Source organism: Anomaloglossus baeobatrachus, chromosome 9, assembly GCF_048569485.1.
Source record: "Anomaloglossus baeobatrachus isolate aAnoBae1 chromosome 9, aAnoBae1.hap1, whole genome shotgun sequence".
In the NCBI taxonomy this organism is placed as follows: domain Eukaryota; kingdom Metazoa; phylum Chordata; class Amphibia; order Anura; family Aromobatidae; genus Anomaloglossus; species Anomaloglossus baeobatrachus.
In genome coordinates, this window is record NC_134361.1 from 166,283,159 (window position 1) to 166,304,169 (window position 21,011).

The window sequence follows — 21,011 nt, forward strand, 5'->3', positions numbered from 1 at the left end:
GGCTCAGAATGAGGCTCAGAACGAGACTCCATAGAATTTGAGAAGCAGCCGCTCCCGCCTCTTGCCGCACACAGCGAAACCCGGCAATTCTGATGAATGGTAATGTCAGGAACGTCACTTATATGCAGTTGTATACCTTCTATGTCCCCCAAAATGTACTCGTGCCCCTTTTCGTGTTTCTACACAATAGCAATGTCCCTTTTTGAACACAGTCAACTTGGAATTGTTTCGCTTTTGTGTTCCTACACAGCAAAAATGCCCTGTGTGTGCCCTACACAATAATAGTTCTTCTCTTAGGGCTGTACAGTTATATTACACCCTATGTGCCCCCTTTAGTCCCCAATACTGTTGTAATGTCCCCGAATGTTTACCCACACAATAATAATGGCCCTTTTTTCAGCCACATTAATTGGTATTGTTTGTCCTTTGTGCTCCTACAAAGTAAAAATTACCTCTCTGTGCCCCTATACAAATGTAATGTCCCCTTCCATCCCCCAACACAGTAGTAATGTCCCTCTTTGTTTCCCACTTATACTACAACATCTATCACAGGCAAAAGCTGCCCCCTCACTTCCTCCCAGCATGCTCTGCAGTGTGGATCTAATTTGCATATTGAATTATTGCACCATATCTCTTATTTTTTCCCTAATTAGCTTTTTTACAGTTTGATTTCTTCATTAATAGGATATTACCTAAAATCTTTCAGAATTTACTGTAAAAAAATAAATAAATTAAAAAAATAAATAAAATGATGTCCATAAGTTAAAATTTTTTAGGCCTATATATAGCGGTCAGGTCCACTATCAGTTAGAGCCTACTTTGGCAGCACATATACTTTGCTTTTGGCAGCACATTTACTAAACTTGGTACGATACAAAGAATATCAGCATAGCCCCTGCACAAGGATGACACGCAAATTCATGAAGCGTTCCATATTTTGACGCATTTATTAACCCAAATGTACTTTTTTTTCGTCAATTTTTGAGGTAAGAACATTTCTGGCCTTGTTAACCCCTTCAAGGTATGGCCATTTTGCTTTATTTCCTTTTCGTTTTTCGTCCTCTTCTTCCAAAAGCCCTAACGTATTGATTTTTCCACGTGAGGGCCGTGTGTTGTACTTTTGAATGACATCACTCATTTTTCCATGTAGTGTACTGGAAAATGGGGGAAAAAAATCCAAAAGTGGAGAAATTGTAATTTAAAAAGTGAAATTCCACAATTTAGGGGGTTTTTTTTGCTTTTTTCCTGTCACCACGTTTACAATTTGGTAAAAGTGACCCGGCATTATGATGCCTCAGGCCGGTGCGAGTTCGTAGATACAAAACATGTATACTTTTACTTTTATCTAAAGGGTGAAGAAAAAGCAGAAGTTTGTCCAAAAAAAGAATAGCGCCTTGTCGCCATGTTCGGAGACCTGTAGCATTCTCATTGTTCGGGATCTGGGGCTCAGTGACGGCTTTTTTTTTTGCGTTTTGAGCTGATGTTTTTAATTATACCATATTTGTATATGATGATTTGATCGCCTGTTATTGCATTTTAGTGCCATGTTGCGATGACCAAAAGACATCATTTTGTCATCTGGAATATTTTTTCTCGCTACACCTTGTACTAATCAGATTAATTGCTTTTATATTTTTATAGCCCAGGCATTTCTGAACTCAGTAATACCAAATATGTGTATTGTCGCACCCCGGGGCAGCCGAGCTGCTCGGATCCGGGCAATCCGTGGCTCGAGGGGTCCCAGATCCAGGGGCACGTCGATCAGTTTTTAAATAAAATGGGAAAAATAATAAAAATAGTCCGACTACGCCACACGCGGTGCGCGGCCAGGGATGTCATCTGCCGGTCTTCCCTGGGGGTGATGGATGGGGCAGCGTGGATGGTGAAGCCCTACGTGAGCAGGGCTTTTCCCCAGGGGTAGGTAGGGGTTAATGTGGAAGTGCAGTGAAATACCTCAGTCCAGACAGGGGAGTGCAGTTTGGTCGCTTTACTTACAGCTAGGTTCGGAATCTGGGGACGTGCTGGATCCCAGGTGCGCCCGAGTCCTGTGTCCCTGTGCCAGCTGACCTGGTGCCACTCGCCCACCGATGCACTTGTGTGTGTGTGTGTGGGTCCTCCCTGGCATGGAGCACTTGGAGGTCCTCCTGGTGTCTGGGTCCTGCCGCAGGCAGTTTGGACTATTTAAGGGAATATGTCCCGGTCCTCCCTTTGCTGCTTATGCCTCGGATGTTAATGGTGGCAGATGAGTCCTGGAAACCCACCCACCTGGCAGAGTTAATAGACGGCTTGAAGTCCCGGTCTGTTCTCGGATCTGCACCCCGTGCGTGCAAAGTACTAGGAGCCCTGGATTTCCACTCCCACAGCATTCCACTGTCCCTGGAGCTTGACCTCTCGTTCTCCAGATACTTTCTCCCCTGAGTGGCTGCTGTTTCTACTCAGGTCTTGGCGGGGTCTTTGCTACTTTCACTGTGTTTCAAGATTCCTTTGTCTGTCTTGACACCTTTACTGACAACTCATTCTCCTCCTTGCGACTGCTCACTTTCAGTCTCTCCAGCCCGCTAACTGACTTCTCCCACACTCCCCAGGCCATCCACTCCTCCCCCAGGTCTGATCTCTCCCTACCCAGTTGGCTGCCTGTTAGCTCACAGTGCCCAGCCCTGTCACCTGGTTCTATGGGAGTCTCCCGCCCTGGTTTTGGAGTGTATGTGTCCTGGTGTGCTGGTGTGTGTGTACTGACTGGCACAGTTATGTAGGACCCGAGCTGTTGCAGTGATGTTACCTTGTTTTGTGACACCTGGTTACCTCAGGGACGTCTCAGTTTTTTGTTTTGTTTTTTAGTTTTTCAATTGTTTTGCTTTCAATGAGGCAAAAGGGGGGTGATTTGAGCTTTAGCTTTTATTTTTTCATATTTTACATAATTATTTATTTCTTTAATTTTTTTTACTGATTTTATTAGTTGCCCTAGAGGACTTTATGACTGTACACTGCGATGGCTTTTCCTGTTCAGAGCGATGCTGCAGCATCGCTCTGATCAGGAGAAATGCTGGTCTCCTGAGAGTGCTGGCGCTCTGTTGTCTCTCACAGGAAGTGATTCATGACAGCATCAGGAGTAATAATCTGACCCCGAGCTGTCATGGAAATACAACGGCGCCCCGTGATCGCATCACGGGGCCACCGACGGTGGCGGGAGCAGAGTTTGACAGTGTGTTCTAAAGAGTTAACACACGCACGTCTGCTGATCAGATCCGCCGGAGCCCATGGTAACCGCAGGGACACGACCAATGGCGTACTAGTGACGGAGTTAAATAAATAAATAAATAAATAAATTACCGTCGTTAATTAAAAAACTTGCATGGGTTCCCTGCTATGATTGGTAACCAGCCAAGGAAAAGCAGACAGATAGGGCCTGATAGGCTGGGAAGGTCCATGGTTATTGGCTCGTCCAAGCCTAAAACTAGCAGCCTGCAGCTGCGGGAGAAGTGGAGCATCACACTAGATGCTCTAATTCTGACGCTTTGTCTGCCTCTTCCTGATTGCCATGGTGCAGTGGCAATCGGAGTAATGGTAGCTGGGGTTGACGTCAGCTGTGTAATGTCAGCTGGCAGCAAGCCCATGGGATAGTAATGGAGAGGCGTCTATCAGGTACCCCTATTAATAACCCAGTAATTAAAAAAGACAACATACACAATTTAACAAAATGATTTATTAAAATGAACACTTTCCATCATTCACTACTTTATTAAAACAAACAAAAAAAAAAGCAGGACCGCCGTAGTCCAAGGAATCCGCCATAGTCCACAAATGGGAACCTGAGAAAGATAAACAGAGAGAAAATAAAAACAAGAGACTGTCCCCTGTGAGCCACTGTATAGTATTAGTAGCCCCATGTACAAAAGTAATGCTTATCAATGAGCCCCTCTACAGTAGTAATGACCTGATGTACAGTAGTAATGCCCCCTGTGTTCCCCAGTACATGAGTAATGCCTCCTGTACAGTAATAATGCCCTCTGTGAGCCCCTGTACAATTATAATGCCCCTGTACAGCAGTAATGTCCCATTGTACAGTAGTAATGCTCTCTGTGAGCTCCTGTACACTAGTAATGCCCCCATGTACAGCAGTAATGCCCTCATTCACAATAGTAATGCCCCCTGTACAATAGTAGTGCCCCCTTGTGCAGTAGTAATGCCCCATGATCAGTAGTAATGCCCACTTGTGACCCCATGTACAGTAGTAATGCCCCCTGTACAGTAGTAATGCCCCCTGCACAGTAGTAATGCCCCCTGTACAGTAGTTATACCCCCTGCACAGTAGTAATGCCCCCTGTACAGTAGTAATGCCCCCTGTACAGTAGCAATGCCCCCTGTACAGTAGTAATGCCCCCTGTACAGTAGTTATGCCCCCTGGACAGTAGGAATGCCCCCTGTAGAATAGCAATGCCCCCAAGATCAGTAGTAATGCCCACCTTTGACCCCATGTACAGTAGTAATGCTCCGTTGTGCAGTAGTAATTTCCCCTGTGAGCCCCACTACAGTAATAATGCCCCCCTGTACAGTAGTATTGCCCAACTGTCACCCCCATGTACAAAAATAATGCCCCCTCGTACAGTAGTATTGCCCCCTGTGAGGAGCCTCTGTACAATACTAATACCTCCTTTACAGTAGTAATGCCTCTTGTGAGCCCCTGTAAAATTGGAATGCCCCCTGTGCGTGCAGTAGTAATGCCCCATGTACCTTAGTAATTCCCCCGTGTGGCCCTGTACAATAGTAATGCCCGTTGTACAGTAGGAAATAGGCCCCATGTTCTCCCAGGATCCTGTGCGGCGGCGCGGATCTCATTAGCATATTAATTAGTGACAAATTATTACCTATTTTTTCCCTGATTACATTTATTACACTTTAACTGCAACATTCATAGAGTGCTACCTAAAACCTTTCAGAATTAACTGATTTTAAAAATAATCTCCCTAAGTTAAAATATTTACTTTTATAGGACTATATATAGCGGATACGTCGGATGGCAGTTTGTGCTAGCTTCGGCAGCACATATGCTGAAATTGGAACGATACAGAGAAGATTAGCATGGCCCCTGCGCAAGGATGACACGTATAATCGTGAAGCGTTCCACATTTTCACGCATTTCTCAACCCCAAGTTTTTGTTCCCCTCATCTCCCAACATTTCTGGCCTTGTTAACCCCTTACGTTTTTTCGCTTTTCCTCTCCTTCTTATTCCAAAAGCCATAACGTTTTTTTATTTTTTCGACAATATAGCTATGTTTGGCCTTGTTTTTTGATAGAAAAGTTGACCTTAATACTATTAATTTATAATTTTATTCTTTAGATAGCGCTATTAATTCCACAGTACTTTACATACATCAGGAACACTGTCCCCATTGGGGCTCACAATCTAGAGTCCCTATCTGTATGTCTTTGGAGTGTGGGAGGAAACCAGAGTACCCAGAGGAAACCCACGCAAACACAGGGAGAACATACAAACACCTTGCAGATAGAGTCCTTGGTGGGTTTTGAACCCAGGACCCCAGTGCTGCAAGACTGCAGTGCTAACCACTGAGCCACCGTGCTGCCCGTGACTGACATCTTTGATTTTATTTTCTTTTTATTTTATAAAGTAGTGGAAAATGGTAAAAAAAAATTCCAAGTTCGGTGAAATTGCTAACAAAGTGAAAGTCCGCATTGTTTTGGGGTTTTTTACTTTCCATGTTCACCATATGGTAAATCAGACTTCGCAGCATGATTGCCCAGGTCAGTACGAGTTCTTAGATACCAAATATGTATAATTTTTTTTTTTTATTTAAATGGTCAAAAAAAATTCAGAAATATGTAAAAAACAAATAAATTTACCTTTTCGCGATATTTTACAGGACCGTAATGTTTTTATTTTTTGGGGATCTGGGACTATGGGAAGGCTTATTTTTTGTGCCCTGAGCTGACTTTTTACTGATAAAACTGGGGGTAGATATGTGTTTTATTACAATTTAGGCTATGTGCACACGTAAAGTATTTTGTGCAGCTCCACTTCTGCATCTTTTTGCAGGAAAACACGTTTTTGTACAAGGTTGTGCACTTGCACTACATCGGATTCCCTGGACTATGTCAGATTCCCTGGACTACGTCAGACCTGCCTGGGTTTTTATTTTAAATATATTGGTCAACCAGGGAAAGAGTTGGAGAGTGGGGTTTTTTCAAATAAACTATTTGTGTGTTTTTTCTTTTTACTTATCGGGTTAATAATGGGGGTGATTGATTGACGTCTCTTCATTAATAACTCCTAGACTTGATGACAGCTGACATTACAAAGCTGACATCAACCCCAAAAATATATTACCCTGATAGCCACCACACCAGGGCAATCGAGAAGAGTCAAGCAAAGCTCCAGAATTGGCGCATCTAATGTGGTGCAGAAATTCTGGAGTGGCTGCGGGCTGCTATTTTTAGGTTGGGAAGGGCCAAATAACTATGGGCCTTCGCAGCCTGATAATATCAGCCCCCTGCTTTCTGCTTTACCTTGACTGATTATCAAAAATAGGGGGAATCCCACGTAATATTTTAAAATTATTTATTTATTTATTAGGTTAAACAAGACTAAAAACATTGTTTAGTGCCACGTGAAAGGCTCTAAATGGTGCAAATGTATAATATGTAGGGGGGTTGTGACATTATATATCTGTAGGATAGCAATCTATTTTGTCTAAAATATTTCTATCATCTATCTAGCTTTATCTTTTATATTTTTATTTTATATTTGTACATGTGTTTTTGTGTATTTTTAGATGTTGAATTCTTTGCTTTTGACAAAATTCTGTTTTCTCTGCTGTCTTTATTTCAACAAACTGTATTATTAAGACAAAAACACGTCAAAACTGCATCAAAACACATGTAATAAAAATGCAAGGCAAAAGCGCAAATAAGCTAAGGTACTGAATTGGTGCAGAAATTCTGCAGTGTCAAAAACTCAACAAACCCTTGTCATGGGAACCCTGGGGTATGTGCACACATTAGTATTTGGTGCAGTCATTTCTGCACCATTTCTGCATCTCTTGGCAGGAAAAACGCAGCAGAAAAAAACCCCGTTTCCGATACGTTTTTCTGGTGTTTTTGGACAGCAATTGCTATAGAGATAGATAATAGATATAGAAAAGACAGTACACGGACAAATAAACATATAATTGCACAACCTCCAGACATCTAATATATAAAGCTGAATGTGTGTATGTATGTGTGTGTGTATGTCCGGGATTGGCATCTGCACCGTCGCAGCTACAGTCATAAAATTTTGAACACTCACACGTCTGGACCCCGAGAGCGTCATAGGCTATGTTGTGAGGCGAAATTTTAACCCCGCGCGTTCCAATTTACCAATCAATTTTGCCCTTGTCTACATAATGGGGAAAAAGTGAAACGAAAAGTGTATCCGCACCGTCGCATTTACAATCACAAAATTTTGCACAGACACCTCATGTGACCCAGGGAACGTCGTAGACTATGTTTTGACAGGAAAATCTAACCCCGCGCTTTACAGTTACTCTCTGAAAAACATGCCTTCATTAAAGTAAATGGAGCCTGGAACTTCAGGTTATTAGTAGCAGGTTTGAGTGGTTGCTACAGGAACAAAAGACATTCATAGTATAAGAAGCGTATATGTGAGATAATAAGATGTCAGTGGGGAGATGGATAGAGAGAGACAGACAGAGAGAGAATCAGACAGATACAGACAGGGAAAGAGACAGAGAGATAGAGACAGACAGGGAAAGAGACAGACAGAGACAAACGGTGAAATAGACAGACAGAGACAGACGGGGAAAAGGAGAGACAGACCTGGAAAGAGACAGACCTGGAAAGAGACAGACCTGGAAAGAGACAGGCAGATATGCAGACAGGTACAGAGACAGGAAGACAGGGAAGGAGAAGACAGCCAGAGAGACAGACAAAGACAGATGGAGAAAGACACAGACCTTGATAGAGACAGATGGGGAAAGAGACAGAGAAATAGAGACAGACAAAGACAGGCAGACAGGGAAAGAGACAGACAGGAAAAGACACAGACAAAGAGACGGGGAGACAGACGGGGTAAGAAACAGACCTGGAAAGAGACAGATGGGGAAAGAAGCAGAGAGATAGAGACAGACAAAGAAAGAGACAGAGACAGGCAGCGAGGAAAGAGGCAGACCTGGAAAGAGGCAGACCTGGAATGAGACAGACCTGGAAAGAGACAGACCAGGAAAGAGACAGACCTGGAAAGAGACAGACCTGGAAAGAGACAGACAGAGACAGACGGGAAAGAGACAGACGGGGAAAGAGACAGATCTGGAAAGAGACAGACGGAGCACATTACTTAGCTAATTTAGTTAAATCTGTGTGGAATATCTGTGGTGTTGAAATATATGTTCTGAAATGCTTCTATTAGCTTAGTTTTTGCCTTTTAATAATTATATTTCTATCTATTTGTTTTCTTGTTTGTGTTTGCAGAATACATTTTTGTTAATGCATTCTATTTTGTTAACAGCAGTTATTAACACGGGCGAAGCCGGGTAGTACAGCTAGTATAATAATAAAATTGTAACCTGTGGAGCTTATTGGACAACTTTTTATGATTAAATAAATAAATGGGGGAAAAAAACAGCGTGGGGTGCCCCTTATTTTTGATAACCAGCAAGGGCAAAGCAGACAGCTGGAGGCTGTTATTATGAGGCTGGAAAGGCCCATGATTATTGGCTCCTTCTTAGACTAAAAGTAACAGCCCGCAGCCACCCCAGAAGCGGCACATCACATTAGATGCACTAGTTCTCGCTCTTTGCCTCAGCTCTTCCTGATTACCCTGGTGCGGTACAGGCCAATAACCATGGGCCTTCCCAGACGAAAAATAGCAGCACTCAACCACCCCAGAAGAGGCGCATCACATTAGATGCACCAATTCTAGCGCTTTGCATGGTTCTTCCCTGGCGTGGTGGCAATCAGGGTAATGGTAGTTAGGGTTAATGGCACCTGTGTAGTGTTAGCTGGCATCAAACCCAGGGATTCGTAATGGAAAAGTATCTATCAGACATCGCCATTACGAACCCAGTAATAAAAAATGATACACACGTAAAAAATACTTTATTAAAATAAACACTTTCCATCATTCAATACTTTACTAAAGAAAAAAAAACAGCAGGACCACCGTAGTCCAAGGAATCTGCCATATTCCACAAATGGAAGCCTGAAAACATAAACATAGAGAAATAAAAACAAGACACAGTCCTTTGTTCACCAATTTATTAAAATGCAAAGTTCCCACCAAAGTCTGACATAGTCCAGTGCTTCCCAGGACGTTTCTCCACAATAAAAGACTATGGAGGCTCAGAATAAGGCTCAGAATGAGGCTCAGAACGAGACTCCACAGAATTTGAGAAGCAGCCGCTCCCGCCTCTTACCGCGCACAGCGAAACCCGGCAATTCTGATGAATGGTAATATCCGGAACGTCACTTATATGCAGTTGTATACCTTCTATGTCCCCCAAGATGTACTCGTGCCCCTTTTCATGTTCCTACACAATAGCAATGTCCCTTTTTGAACACAGTCAACTTGGAATTGTTTCGCCTTTGTGTTCCTACACAATAAAAATGCCCTGTGTGTGCCCTACACAATAATAGTTCTTCTCTTAGGGCTGTACAATTATACTACACCCTATGTGCCCCCTTTAGTCCCCAATACTGTTGTAATGTCCCCGAATGTTTACCCACACAATAATAATGGCCCTTTTTTCAGCCACATTAATTGGTATTGTTTGTCCTTTGTGCTCCTACAAAGTAAAAATTACCTCTCTGTGCCCCTATACAAATGTAATATCCCCTTCCATCCCCCAACACAGTAGTAATGTCCCTCTTTGTTTCCCACTTATACTACAACATCTATCACAGGCAAAAGCTGCCCCCTCACTTCCTCCCAGCATGCTCTGCAGTGTGGATCTAATTTGCATATTGAATTATTGCACCTTATCTCTTATTTTTTCCCTAATTAGCTTTTTTACAGTTTGATTTCTTCATTAATAGGATATTACCTAAAATCTTTCAGAATTTACTGTAAAAAAATAAATAAATTAAAAAAATAAATAAAATGATGTCCATAAGTTAAAATATCCCATTTTTTTAGGCCTATATTTAGCGGTCAGGTCGGATATCAGTTTGAGCTTGCTTTGGCAGCACATATACTTTGCTTTTGGCAGCACATTTACTAAACTTGGTACGATACAAAGAATATCAGCATGGCCCCTGCGCAAGGATGACACGCAAATTCGTGAAGCGTTCCATATTTTGACGCATTTATTAACCCAAATGTACTTTTTTTCGTCAGTTTTTGAGATAAGATCATTTCTGGCCTTGTTAACCCCTTCAAGCCATGGCCATTTTGCTTTATTTCCTTTTCGTTTTTCGTCCTCTTCTTCCAAAAGCCCTAACGTATTGATTTTTCCACGTGAGGGCCGTGTGTTGTACTTTTGAATGACATCACTCATTTTTTCCATATAATGTACTGGAAAATGGGGGAAAAAAATCCAAAAGTGGAGAAATTGTAATTTAAAAATGAAATTCCACAATGTAGGGGTTTTTTTTTCTTTTTTTCTGTCACCACGTTTACAATTTGGTAAAAGTGACCCGGCATTATGATGCCTCAGGCCGGTGCGAGTTCGTAGATACAAAACATGTATACTTTTACTTTTATCTAAAGGGTGAAGAAAAAGCAGAAGTTTGTCCAAAAAAAGAATAGCGCCTTGTCGCCATGTTCGGAGACCTGTAGCATTCTCATTGTTCGGGATCTGGGGCTCAGTGACGGCTTTTTTTTTTGCGTTTTGAGCTGATGTTTTTAATTATACCATATTTGTATATGATGATTTGATCGCCTGTTATTGCATTTTAGTGCCATGTTGCGATGACCAAAAACCATCATTTTGTCATCTGGAATATTTTTTCTCGCTACACCTTGTACTAGTCATATTAATTGCTTTTATATTTTTATAGCCCAGGCATTTCTGAACTCAGCAATACCAAATATGTGTATTGTCGCACCCCGGGGCATCCGAGCTGCTCGGATCCGGGCAATCCGTGGCTCGAGGGATCCCAGATCCAGGGGCACGTCGATCAGTTTTTAAATAAAATGGGAAAAATAATAAAAATAGCCCGACTACGCCACACGCGGTGCGCGGCCAGGGATGTCATCTGCCGGTCTTCCCTGGGGGTGATGGATGGGGCAGCGTGGATGGTGAAGCCCTACGTGAGCAGGGCTTTTCCCCAGGGGTAGGTAGGGGTTAATGTGGAGGTGCAGTGAAATACCTCAGTCCAGACAGGGGAGTGCAGTTTGGTCGCTTTACTTACAGCTGGGTTCGGAATCTGGGGAGGTGCTGGATCCCAGGTGCGCCCGAGTCCTGTGTCCCTGTGCCAGCTGACCTGGTGCCACTCGCCCACCGATGCACTTGTGTGTGTGTGTGTGTGGGTCCTCCCTGGCGTGGAGCACTTGGAGGTCCTCCTGGTGTCTGGGTCCTGCCGAAGGCAGTTTGGACTATTTAAGGGAATATGTCCCGTTCCTCCCTTTGCTGCTTATGCCTCGGATGTTAATGGTGGCAGATGAGTCCTGGAAACCCATCCACCTGGCAGAGTTAATAGATGGCTTGAAGTCCTGGTCTGTTCTCGGATCTGCACCCCGTGCGTGCAAAGTACTAGGAGCCCTGGATTTCCACTCCCACAGCATTCCACTGTCCCTGGAGCTTGACCTCTCGTTCTCCAGATACTTTCTCCCCTGAGTGGCCGCTGTTTCTACTCAGGTCTTGGCGGGGTCTTTGCTACTTTCACTGTGTCTCAAGATTCCTTTGTCTTGACACCTTTACTGACAACTCATTCTCCTCCTTGTGACTGCTCACTTTCAGTCTCTCCAGCCCGCTAACTGACTTCTCCCACTCTCCAGGCCATCCACCCCTCCCCCAGGTCTGATCTCTCCCTACCCAGTTGGCTGCCTGTTAGCTCACAGTGCCCAGCCCTGTCACCTGGTTCTATGGGAGTCTCCCGCCCTGGTTTTGGAGTGTATGTGTCCTGGTGTGCTGGTGTGTGTGTACTGACTGGCACAGTTATGTAGGACCCGAGCTGTTGCAGTGATGTTACCTTGTTTTGTGACACCTGGTTACCTCAGGGACGTCTCAATTTTTTGTTTTGTTTTTTAGTTTTTCAATTGTTTTGCTTTCAATGAGGCAAAAGGGGGGTGATTTGAGCTTTAGCTTTTATTTTTTCATATTTTACATAATTATTTATTTCTTTAATTTTTTTTTACTGATTTTACTAGTTGCCCTAGAGGACTTTATGACTGTACACTGCAATGGCTTTTCCTGTTCAGAGCGATGCTGCAGCATCGCTCTGATCAGGAGAAATGCTGGTCTCCTGAGAGTGCTGGCATTCTGTTGACTCTCACAGGAAGTGATTCATGACAGCATCAGGAGTAATAATCTGACCCCGAGCTGTCATGGAAATACTACGGCGCCCCGTGATCGCATCACGGGGCCACCGACGGTGGCGGGAGCAGAGTTTGACAGTGTGATCGAAAGAGTTAACACACGCACGTCTGCTGATCAGATCCGCCGGAGCCCATGGTAACCGCAGGGACACGACCAATGGCGTACTAGTGACGGGGTTAAATAAATAAATAAATAAATTACCGTCGTTAATTAAAAAACTTGCATGGGTTCCCTGCTATGTTTGGTAACCAGCCAAGGAAAAGCAGACAGATAGGGCCTGATAGGCTGGGAAGGTCCATGGTTATTGGCTCGTCCAAGCCTAAAACTAGCAGCCTGCAGCTGCGGGAGAAGTGGAGCATCACACTAGATGCTCTAATTCTGACGCTTTGTCCGCCTCTTCCTGATTGCCATGGTGCAGTGGCAATCGGAGTAATGGTAGCTGGGGTTGATGTCAGCTGTGTAATGTCAGCTGGCAGCAAGCCCATGGGATAGTAATGGAGAGGCGTCTATCAGGCACCCCTATTAATAACCCAGTAATAAAAAAAGACAACATACACAATTTAACAAAATGATTTATTAAAATAAACACTTTCCATCATTCACTACTTTATTAAAACAAACAAAAAAAAATAGCAGGACCACCGTAGTCCAAGGAATCCGCCATAGTCCACAAATGGGAACCTGAAAAAGATAAACAGAGAGAAAATAAAAACAAGAGACTGTCCCCTGTGTGCCACTGTATAGTATTAGTAGCCCCATGTACAAAAGTAATGCTTATCAATGAGCCCCTCTACAGTAGTAATGACCTGTTGTACAGTAGTAATGCCCCCTGTGTTCCCCAGTACATGAGTAATGCCTCCTGTGCAGTAATAATGCCCTCTGTGAGCCCCTGTACAATTATAATGCCCCTGTACAGCAGTAATGTCCCATTGTACAGTAGTAATGCTCTCTGTGAGCTCCTGTACACTAGTAATGCCCCCATGTACAGCAGTAATGCCCTCATTCACAATAGTAATGCCCCCTGTACAACAGTAGTGCCCCCTTGTGCAGTAGTAATGCCCCATGATCAGTAGTAATCCCCACTTGTGACCCGTTGTACAGTAGTAATGCCCCCTGCACAGTAGTAATGCCCCCTGTACAGTAGTAATGCCCCCTGTACAGTAGTTATGCCCCCTGCACAGTAGTAATGCCCCCTGTAGAATAGCAATGCCCCCAAGATCAGTAGTAATGCCCCCTGTACAGTAGTAATGCCCCCTGTACAGTAGTTATGCCCCCTGCACAGTAGCAATGCCCCCTGTTCAGTAGTAATGCCCCTGTACAGTAGTTATGCCCCCTGCACAGTAGTAATGCCCCCCGTAGAATAGCAATGCCCGCAAGATTAGTAGTAATGCCCACCTTTGACCCCATGTACAGTAGTAATGCTCCGTTGTTCAGTAGTAATTTCCCCTGTGAGCCCCAGTACAGTAATAATGCCCCCCTGTACAGTAGTATTGCCCAACTGTCACCCCCATGTACAAAAATAATGCCCCCTCGTACAGTAGTATTGCCGCCTGTGAGGAGCCTCTGTACAATACTAATACCTCCTGTACAGTAGTAATGCTCCGTTGTGCAGTAGTAATTTCCCCTGTGAGCCCCACTACAGTAATAATGCCCCCCTGTACAATAGTATTGCCCAACTGTGACCCCCATGTACAAAAATAATACCCCCTCGTACAGTAGTATTGCCCCCTGTGAGGAGCCTCTGTACAATACTAATACCTCCTGTACAGTAGTAATGCCTCTTGTGAGCCCCTGTAAAATTGGAATGCCCCCTGTACAGTAGTAATGCCCCATGTACCTTAGGAATTCCCCTGTGTGGCCCTGTACCATAGTAATTCCCGTTGTACAGTAGGAAATAGGCCCCATGTTCTCCCAGGATCCTGTGCGGCGCGGATCTCATTTGCATATTAATTAGTGACAAATTATTACCTCTTTTTTCCCTGATTACATTTATTACATTTATTACACTTTAACTGCAACATTCATAGAGTGCTCCCTAAAACCTTTCAGAATTAACTGATTTTAAAAATAATCTCCCTAAGTTAAATTATTTATTTTTATAGGACTATATATAGCGGATACGTCGGATGGCAGTTTGTGCTCGCTTCGGCAGCACATATGCTGAAATTGGAACGATACAGAGAAGATTAGCATGGCCCCTGCGCAAGGATGACACGTATAATCGTGAAGCGTTCCACATTTTCACGCATTTCTCAACCCCAAGTTTTTGTTACCCTCATCTCCCAACATTTCTGGCCTTGTTAACCCCTTACGTTTTTTCGCTTTTCCTCTCCTTCTTATTCCAAAAGCCAGAACGTTTTTTTATTTTTTCCGCAATATAGCTATGTTTGGGCTTGTTTTTTGAGGGAAAACTTGACCTTAATACTAATAAATTATAAATGTATTCATTTATATATCGCTATTAATTCCACACTTTATATACATCAGGAACACTGTCCTCATTGGGGCTCACAATCCAGAGTCCCTATCTGTATGTCTTTGGAGTGTGGGAGGAAACCAGAGTACCCAGAGGAAACCCACGCAAACACAGGGAGAACATACAAACTCCTCGCAGATAGTGTCCTTGGTGGGTTTTGAAACCAGGACCCCAGTGCTGCAAGACTGCAGTGCTAACCACTGAGCCACCGTGCTGCCCGTGACTGACATCATTGATTTTACATTTTTTTTTATTTTATAAAGTAGTGGAAAATGGTAAAAAAAATTCCAAGTTCGGTGAAATTGCTAACAAAGTGCAAGTCCGCATTGTTTTGGGGTTTTTTACTTTCCATGTTCACCATATGGTAAATCAGACTTTGCAGCATGATTGCCCAGGTCAGTACGAGTTCTTAGATACCAAACATGTATAATTTTTTTTTTATTTAAATGGTCAAAAAAAAATCAGAAATATGTAAAAAAACAAATAAATATACCTTTTCGCGATATTTTCCAGGACCGTAATGTTTTTATTTTTTGGGAATCTGGGACTATGGGAAGGCTTATTTTTTGGGCCCTGAGCTGACTTTTTACTGATAAAACCGGGGGTAGATATGTGTTTTATTACAATTTAGGCTATGTGCACACGTAAAGTATTTTGTGCAGCTCCACTTCTGCATCTTTTTGCAGGAAAACACGTTTTTGTACAAGGCTGTGCACTACATCGGATTCCCTGGACTATGTCAAATTCCCTGGACTACGTCAGACCTGCCTGGGTTTTTATTTTAAATATATTGGTGAACCAGGGAAAGAGTTGGAGAGTGGGGTTTTTTCAAATAAACTATTTGTGTGTGTTTTTTCTTTTTACTTATCGGGTTAATAATGGGGGTGATTGATTCACGCCTCTTCATTAATAACTCCTAGGCTTGATGACAGCTGACATTACAAAGCTGACATCAACCCCAAAAATATATTACCCTGATAGCCACCGCACCAGGGCAATCGAGAAGAGTCAAGCAAAGCTCCAGAATTGGCGCATCTAATGTGGTGCAGAAATTCTGAAGTGGCTGCGGGCTGCTATTTTTAGGTTGGGAAAGGCCAAATAACCATGGGCCTTCGCAGCCTGATAATTTCAGCCCCCTGCTTTCTGCTTTACCTTGACTGATTATCAAAAATAGGGGGAATCCCACGTAATATTTTAAAATTATTTATTTATTTATTAGGTTAAACAAGACTAAAAACATTGTTTAGTGCCACGTGAAAGGCTCTAAATGGTGCAAATGTACACCTCATGACATGTATGACATGTATGACACCTCATGTGACCCAGGGAAAGTCGTACACTATGTTTTGACAGGAAAATCTAACCCCGCGCTTTACAGTTACTCTCTGAAAAACATGCCTTCATTAAAGTAAATGGAGCCTGTAACTTCAGTTTATTAGTAGCAGCTGTGAGTGGTTGCTACAGGAACAAAAAACATTCATAGTATAAGAAGCGTATATGTGAGATAATAAGATGTCGGTGGGGAGATGGATAGAGAGACAGACAGAGAGAGAATCAGACAGAGACAGAAAGGGAAAGAGACAGAGAGAGACAAACGGTGAAAGAGACAGACGGGGAAAAGGATAGACAGACCTGGAAAGAGACAGACCTGGAAAGAGACAGACCTGGAAAGAGACAGGCAGATATGCAGACAGGTACAGAGACAGGAAGACAGGGAAGGAGGAGACAGCTAGAGAGACAGACAAAGATAGATGGGGAAAGACAGAGACCTTGATAGAGATAGATGGGGAAAAAGACAGAGAAATAGAGACAGACAAAGACAGGCAGACAGGGAAAGAGACAGACAGGAAAAGACACAGACAAAGAGACGGGGAGACAGACGGGGTAAGAGACAGACCTGGGAAAGAGACAGACCTGGAAAGAGACAGATGGGGAAAGAAGCAGAGAGATAGAGACAGACAAAGAAAGAGACAGAGACAGGCATACGAGGAAAGAGGCAGACCTGGAAAGAGACAGACCTGGAAAGAGACAGACCTGGAAAGAGACAGACGAGGAAAGAGACAGACAGAGACAGACGGGAAAGAGACAGATGGGGTAAGAGACAGATCTGGAAAGAGACAGACAGAGCACATTACTTGGCTAATTTAGTTAAATCTGTGGGAATATTTGTGGTGTTGAAATATATGTTGTGAAATACTTCTATTAGCTTAGTTTTTGCCTTTTAATAATTACATTTCTATCTATTTGTTTTGTTGTTTGTGTTTCCAGAATGCATTTTTGTTAATGTATTCTATTTTGTTAACAGCAGTTATTAACACGGGCGAAGCTGGGTAGTACAGCTAGTATAATAATAACATTGTAACCTGTGGAGCTTATTGGACAACTTTTTATGATTAAATAAATAAATGGGGGGAAAAAACAGCGTGGGGTGCCCCTTATTTTTGATAACCAGCAAGGGCAAAGCAGACAGCTGGAGGCTGTTATTATGAGGCTGGAGAGGCCCATGATTATTGGCTCCTTCTTAGACTAAAAATACCAGCCCGCAGCCACCTCAGAAACGGCACATCACATTAGATGCACCAGTTCTGGCTCTTTGCCTCAGCTCTTCCTGATTACCCTGGTGCGGTACAGGACAATAACCATGGGCTTTCCCAGACTAAAAATACCAGCCCGCAGCCACCCCAGAAAAGGCGCATCACATTAGATGCGCCAATTCTAGCGCTTTGCATGGTTCTTCCCTGGCGTGGTGGCAATCAGGGTAATGGTAGTTGGGGTTAATGGCACCTGTGTAGTGTTAGCTGGCATCAAGCCCAGGGATTAGTAATGGAAAAGTATCTATCAGACATCGCCATTACGAACCCAGTAATAAAAAAATATACACACGTAAAAAATACTTTATTAAAATAAACACTTTCCATCATTCAATACTTTACTAAAAAAAAAAAAACCAGCAGGACCACTGTAGTCCAGGGAGTCTGCCATATTCCACAAATGGAAGCCTGAAAACATAAACATAGAGAAATAAAAACAAGACACAGTCCTTTGTTCACCAATTTATTAAAATGCAAAGTTCCCACCAAAGTCTGGCATAGTCCAGTGCTTCCCAGGACGTTTCTCCACAATAAAAGACTATGGAGGCTCAGAATAAGGCTCAGAATGAGGCTCAGATTGAGACTCCATAGAATTTGAGAAGCAGCCGCTCCCGCCTCTTGCCGCGCACAGCGAAACCCGGCAATTCTGATGAATGGTAATGTCAGGAACGTCACTTATATGCAGTTGTATACCTTCTATGTCCCCCAAAATGTACTCATGCCCCTTTTCGTGTTCCTACACAATAGCAATGTCCCTTTTTGAACACAGTCAACTTGGAATTGTTTCGCCTTTGTGTTCTTACACAGTAAAAATGCCCTGTGTGTGCCCTACACAATAATAGTTCTTCTCTTAGGGCTGTACAATTATACTACACCCTATGTGCCCCCTTTAGTCCCCAATACTGTTGTAATGTCCCCGAATGTTTACCCACACAATAATAATGGCCCTTTGTTTCAGCCACATTCATTGGTATTGTTTGTCCTTTGTGCTCCTACAAAGTAAAAATTACCTCTCTGTGCCCCTATACAAATGTAATATCCCCTTCCATCCCCCAACACAGTAGTAATGTCCCTCTTTGTTTCCCACTTATACTACAACATCTATCACAGGCAAAAGCTGCCCCCTCACTTCCTCCCAGCATGCTCTGCAGTGTGGATCTAATTTGCATATTGAATTATTGCACAATATCTCTTATTTTTTCCCTAATTAGCTTTTTTACAGTTTGATTTCTTCATTAATAGGATATTACCTAAAATCTTTCAGAATTTACTGTAAAAAAAAAAAAATAAATTAAAAAAATAAATAAAATGATGTCCCTAAGTTAAAATATCCCATTTTTTTAGGCCTATATATAGCGGTCAGGTAGGATATCAGTTTGAGCTTGCTTTGACAGCGCATATACTTCGCTTTTGGCAGCACATTTACTAAACTTGGTACGATACAGAGAAGATCAGCATAGCCCCTGCGCAAGGATGACACGCAAATTCGTGAACCGTTCCATATTTTCACGCATTTATTAACCCAAATGTACTTTTTTTTCGTCAATTTTTGAGGTAAGAACATTTCTGGCCTTGTTAACCCCTTCAAGCCATGGCCATTTTGCTTTATTTCCTTTTCATTTTTCCATGTAGTGTACTGGAAAATGGGGAAAAAAAATCCAAAAGTGGAGAAATTGTAATTTAAAAGTGAAATTCCACAATGTAGGGGTTTTTTTGTTTTTTTTTGTCACCATGTTTACAATTTGGTAAAAGTGACCCGGCATTATGATGCCTCAGGCCGGTGCGAGTTCGTAGATACAAAACATATATACTTTTACTTTTATCTAAAAGGTGAAGAAAAAGCAGAAGTTTGTCCAAAAAAAGAATAGCGCCTTGTCGCCATGTTCGGAGACCTGTAGCATTCTCATTGTTCGGGATCTGGGGCTCAGTGACGGCTTTTTTTTTTGCGTTTTGAGCTGATGTTTTTAATTATACCATATTTGTATATGATGATTTGATCGCCTGTTATTGCATTTTAGTGCCATGTTGCGATGACCAAAAACCATCATTTTGTCATCTGGAATATTTTTTCTCGCTACACCTTGTACTAATCAGATTAATTGCTTTTATATTTTTATAGCCCAGGCATTTCTGAACTCAGCAATACCAAATATGTGTATTGTCGCACCCCGGGGCAGCTGAGCTGCTCGGATCCGGGCAATCCGTGGCTCGAGGGGTCCCGGATCCAGGGGCACGTCGATCAATTTTTAAATAAAATGGGAAAAATAATAAAAATAGTCCGACTACGCCACACGCGGTGCGTGGCCAGGGATGGCATGGCCACCGCTGCCGTTCTTTCCTGGGGGTGATGGATGGGGCAGCGTGGATGGTGAAGCCCTACGCGAGCAGGGCTTTTCCCCAGGGGTAGGTAGGGGTTAATGTGGAGGTGCAGTGAAATACCTCAGTCCAGACAGGGGAGTGCAGTTTGGTCACTTTACTTACAGCTGGGTTCGCAACCTGGGGATGTGCTGGATCCCAGGTGTGCCCGAGTCCTGTGTCCCTGTGCCAGCTGACCTGGTGCCACTCGCCCACCGATGCACGTGTGTGTGTGTGTGAGTGTGTGTGTGTGTCCTCCCTGGCGTGGAGCACTTGGAGGTCCTCCTGGTGTCTGGGTCCTGCCGCAGACAGTTTGGACTATTTAAGGGAATATGTCCCGGTCCTCCCTTTGCTGCTTATGCCTCGGATGTTAATGGTGGCAGATGAGTCCTGGAAACCCACCCACCTGGCAGAGAATAGACGGCTTGAAGTCCCGGTCTGTTCTGGAATCTGCACCCCGTGCGTGCAAAGTACTAGGAGCCCTGGATTTCCACTCCCACAGCATTCCACTGTCCCTGGAGCTTGACCTCTCGTTCTCCAGATACTTTCCCCCCTGAGTGGCTCCTGTTTCTACTCAGGTCTTGGCGGGGTCTTTGCTACTTTCACTGTGTCTCAAGATTCCTTTGTCTTGACACCTTTACTGACAACTCATTCTCCTCCTTGCGACTGCTCACTTTCACTCTCTCCAGCCCGCTAACTGACTTCTCCCACTCTCCCCAGGCCATCCACTCCTCCCCCAGGTCTGATCTCTCCCTACCCAGTTGTCTGCCTGTTAGCTCACAGTGCCCAGCCCTGTCACCTGGTTCTATGGGAGTCTCCCGCCCTGGTTTTGGAGTGTATGTGTCCTGGTGTGCTGGTGTGTGTGTACTGACTGGCACAGTTATGTAGGACCCGAGCTGTTACAGTGATGTTACCTTGTTTTGTGACACCTGGTTACCTCAGGGGCGTCTCAATTTTGTTTTGTTTTTCAGTTTTTTAATTGTTTTGCTTTCAATGAGGCAAAAGGGGGGTGATTTGAGCTTTAGCTTTTATTTTTTCATATTTTACATAATTATTTATTTCTTTAATATTTTTTACTGATTTTACTAGTTGCCCTA

At 43.3% G+C, this 21,011-nt stretch overlaps 5 non-coding genes across 5 annotated transcripts; all 5 read left to right on the top strand.

The window, feature by feature from the left end:
• Positions 1–836: 836 nt before the first annotated feature.
• LOC142253822 (U6 spliceosomal RNA) lies at positions 837–940 on the top strand. Its single transcript, XR_012726854.1, has one exon. It is a non-coding gene; the product is annotated as a U6 spliceosomal RNA (small nuclear RNA).
• A 4,084-nt stretch (positions 941–5,024) lies between these two features.
• Positions 5,025–5,131, top strand: LOC142253794 (U6 spliceosomal RNA). Its single transcript, XR_012726829.1, has one exon. It is a non-coding gene; the product is annotated as a U6 spliceosomal RNA (small nuclear RNA).
• Positions 5,132–10,208: 5,077 nt separating this feature from the next.
• On the top strand, positions 10,209–10,312 carry LOC142253812 (U6 spliceosomal RNA). Its single transcript, XR_012726845.1, has one exon. It is a non-coding gene; the product is annotated as a U6 spliceosomal RNA (small nuclear RNA).
• A 4,316-nt stretch (positions 10,313–14,628) lies between these two features.
• LOC142253783 (U6 spliceosomal RNA) lies at positions 14,629–14,735 on the top strand. Its single transcript, XR_012726818.1, has one exon. It is a non-coding gene; the product is annotated as a U6 spliceosomal RNA (small nuclear RNA).
• Positions 14,736–18,963: 4,228 nt separating this feature from the next.
• LOC142253807 (U6 spliceosomal RNA) lies at positions 18,964–19,067 on the top strand. Its single transcript, XR_012726840.1, has one exon. It is a non-coding gene; the product is annotated as a U6 spliceosomal RNA (small nuclear RNA).
• The last annotated feature ends 1,944 nt before the right edge of the window (positions 19,068–21,011 follow it).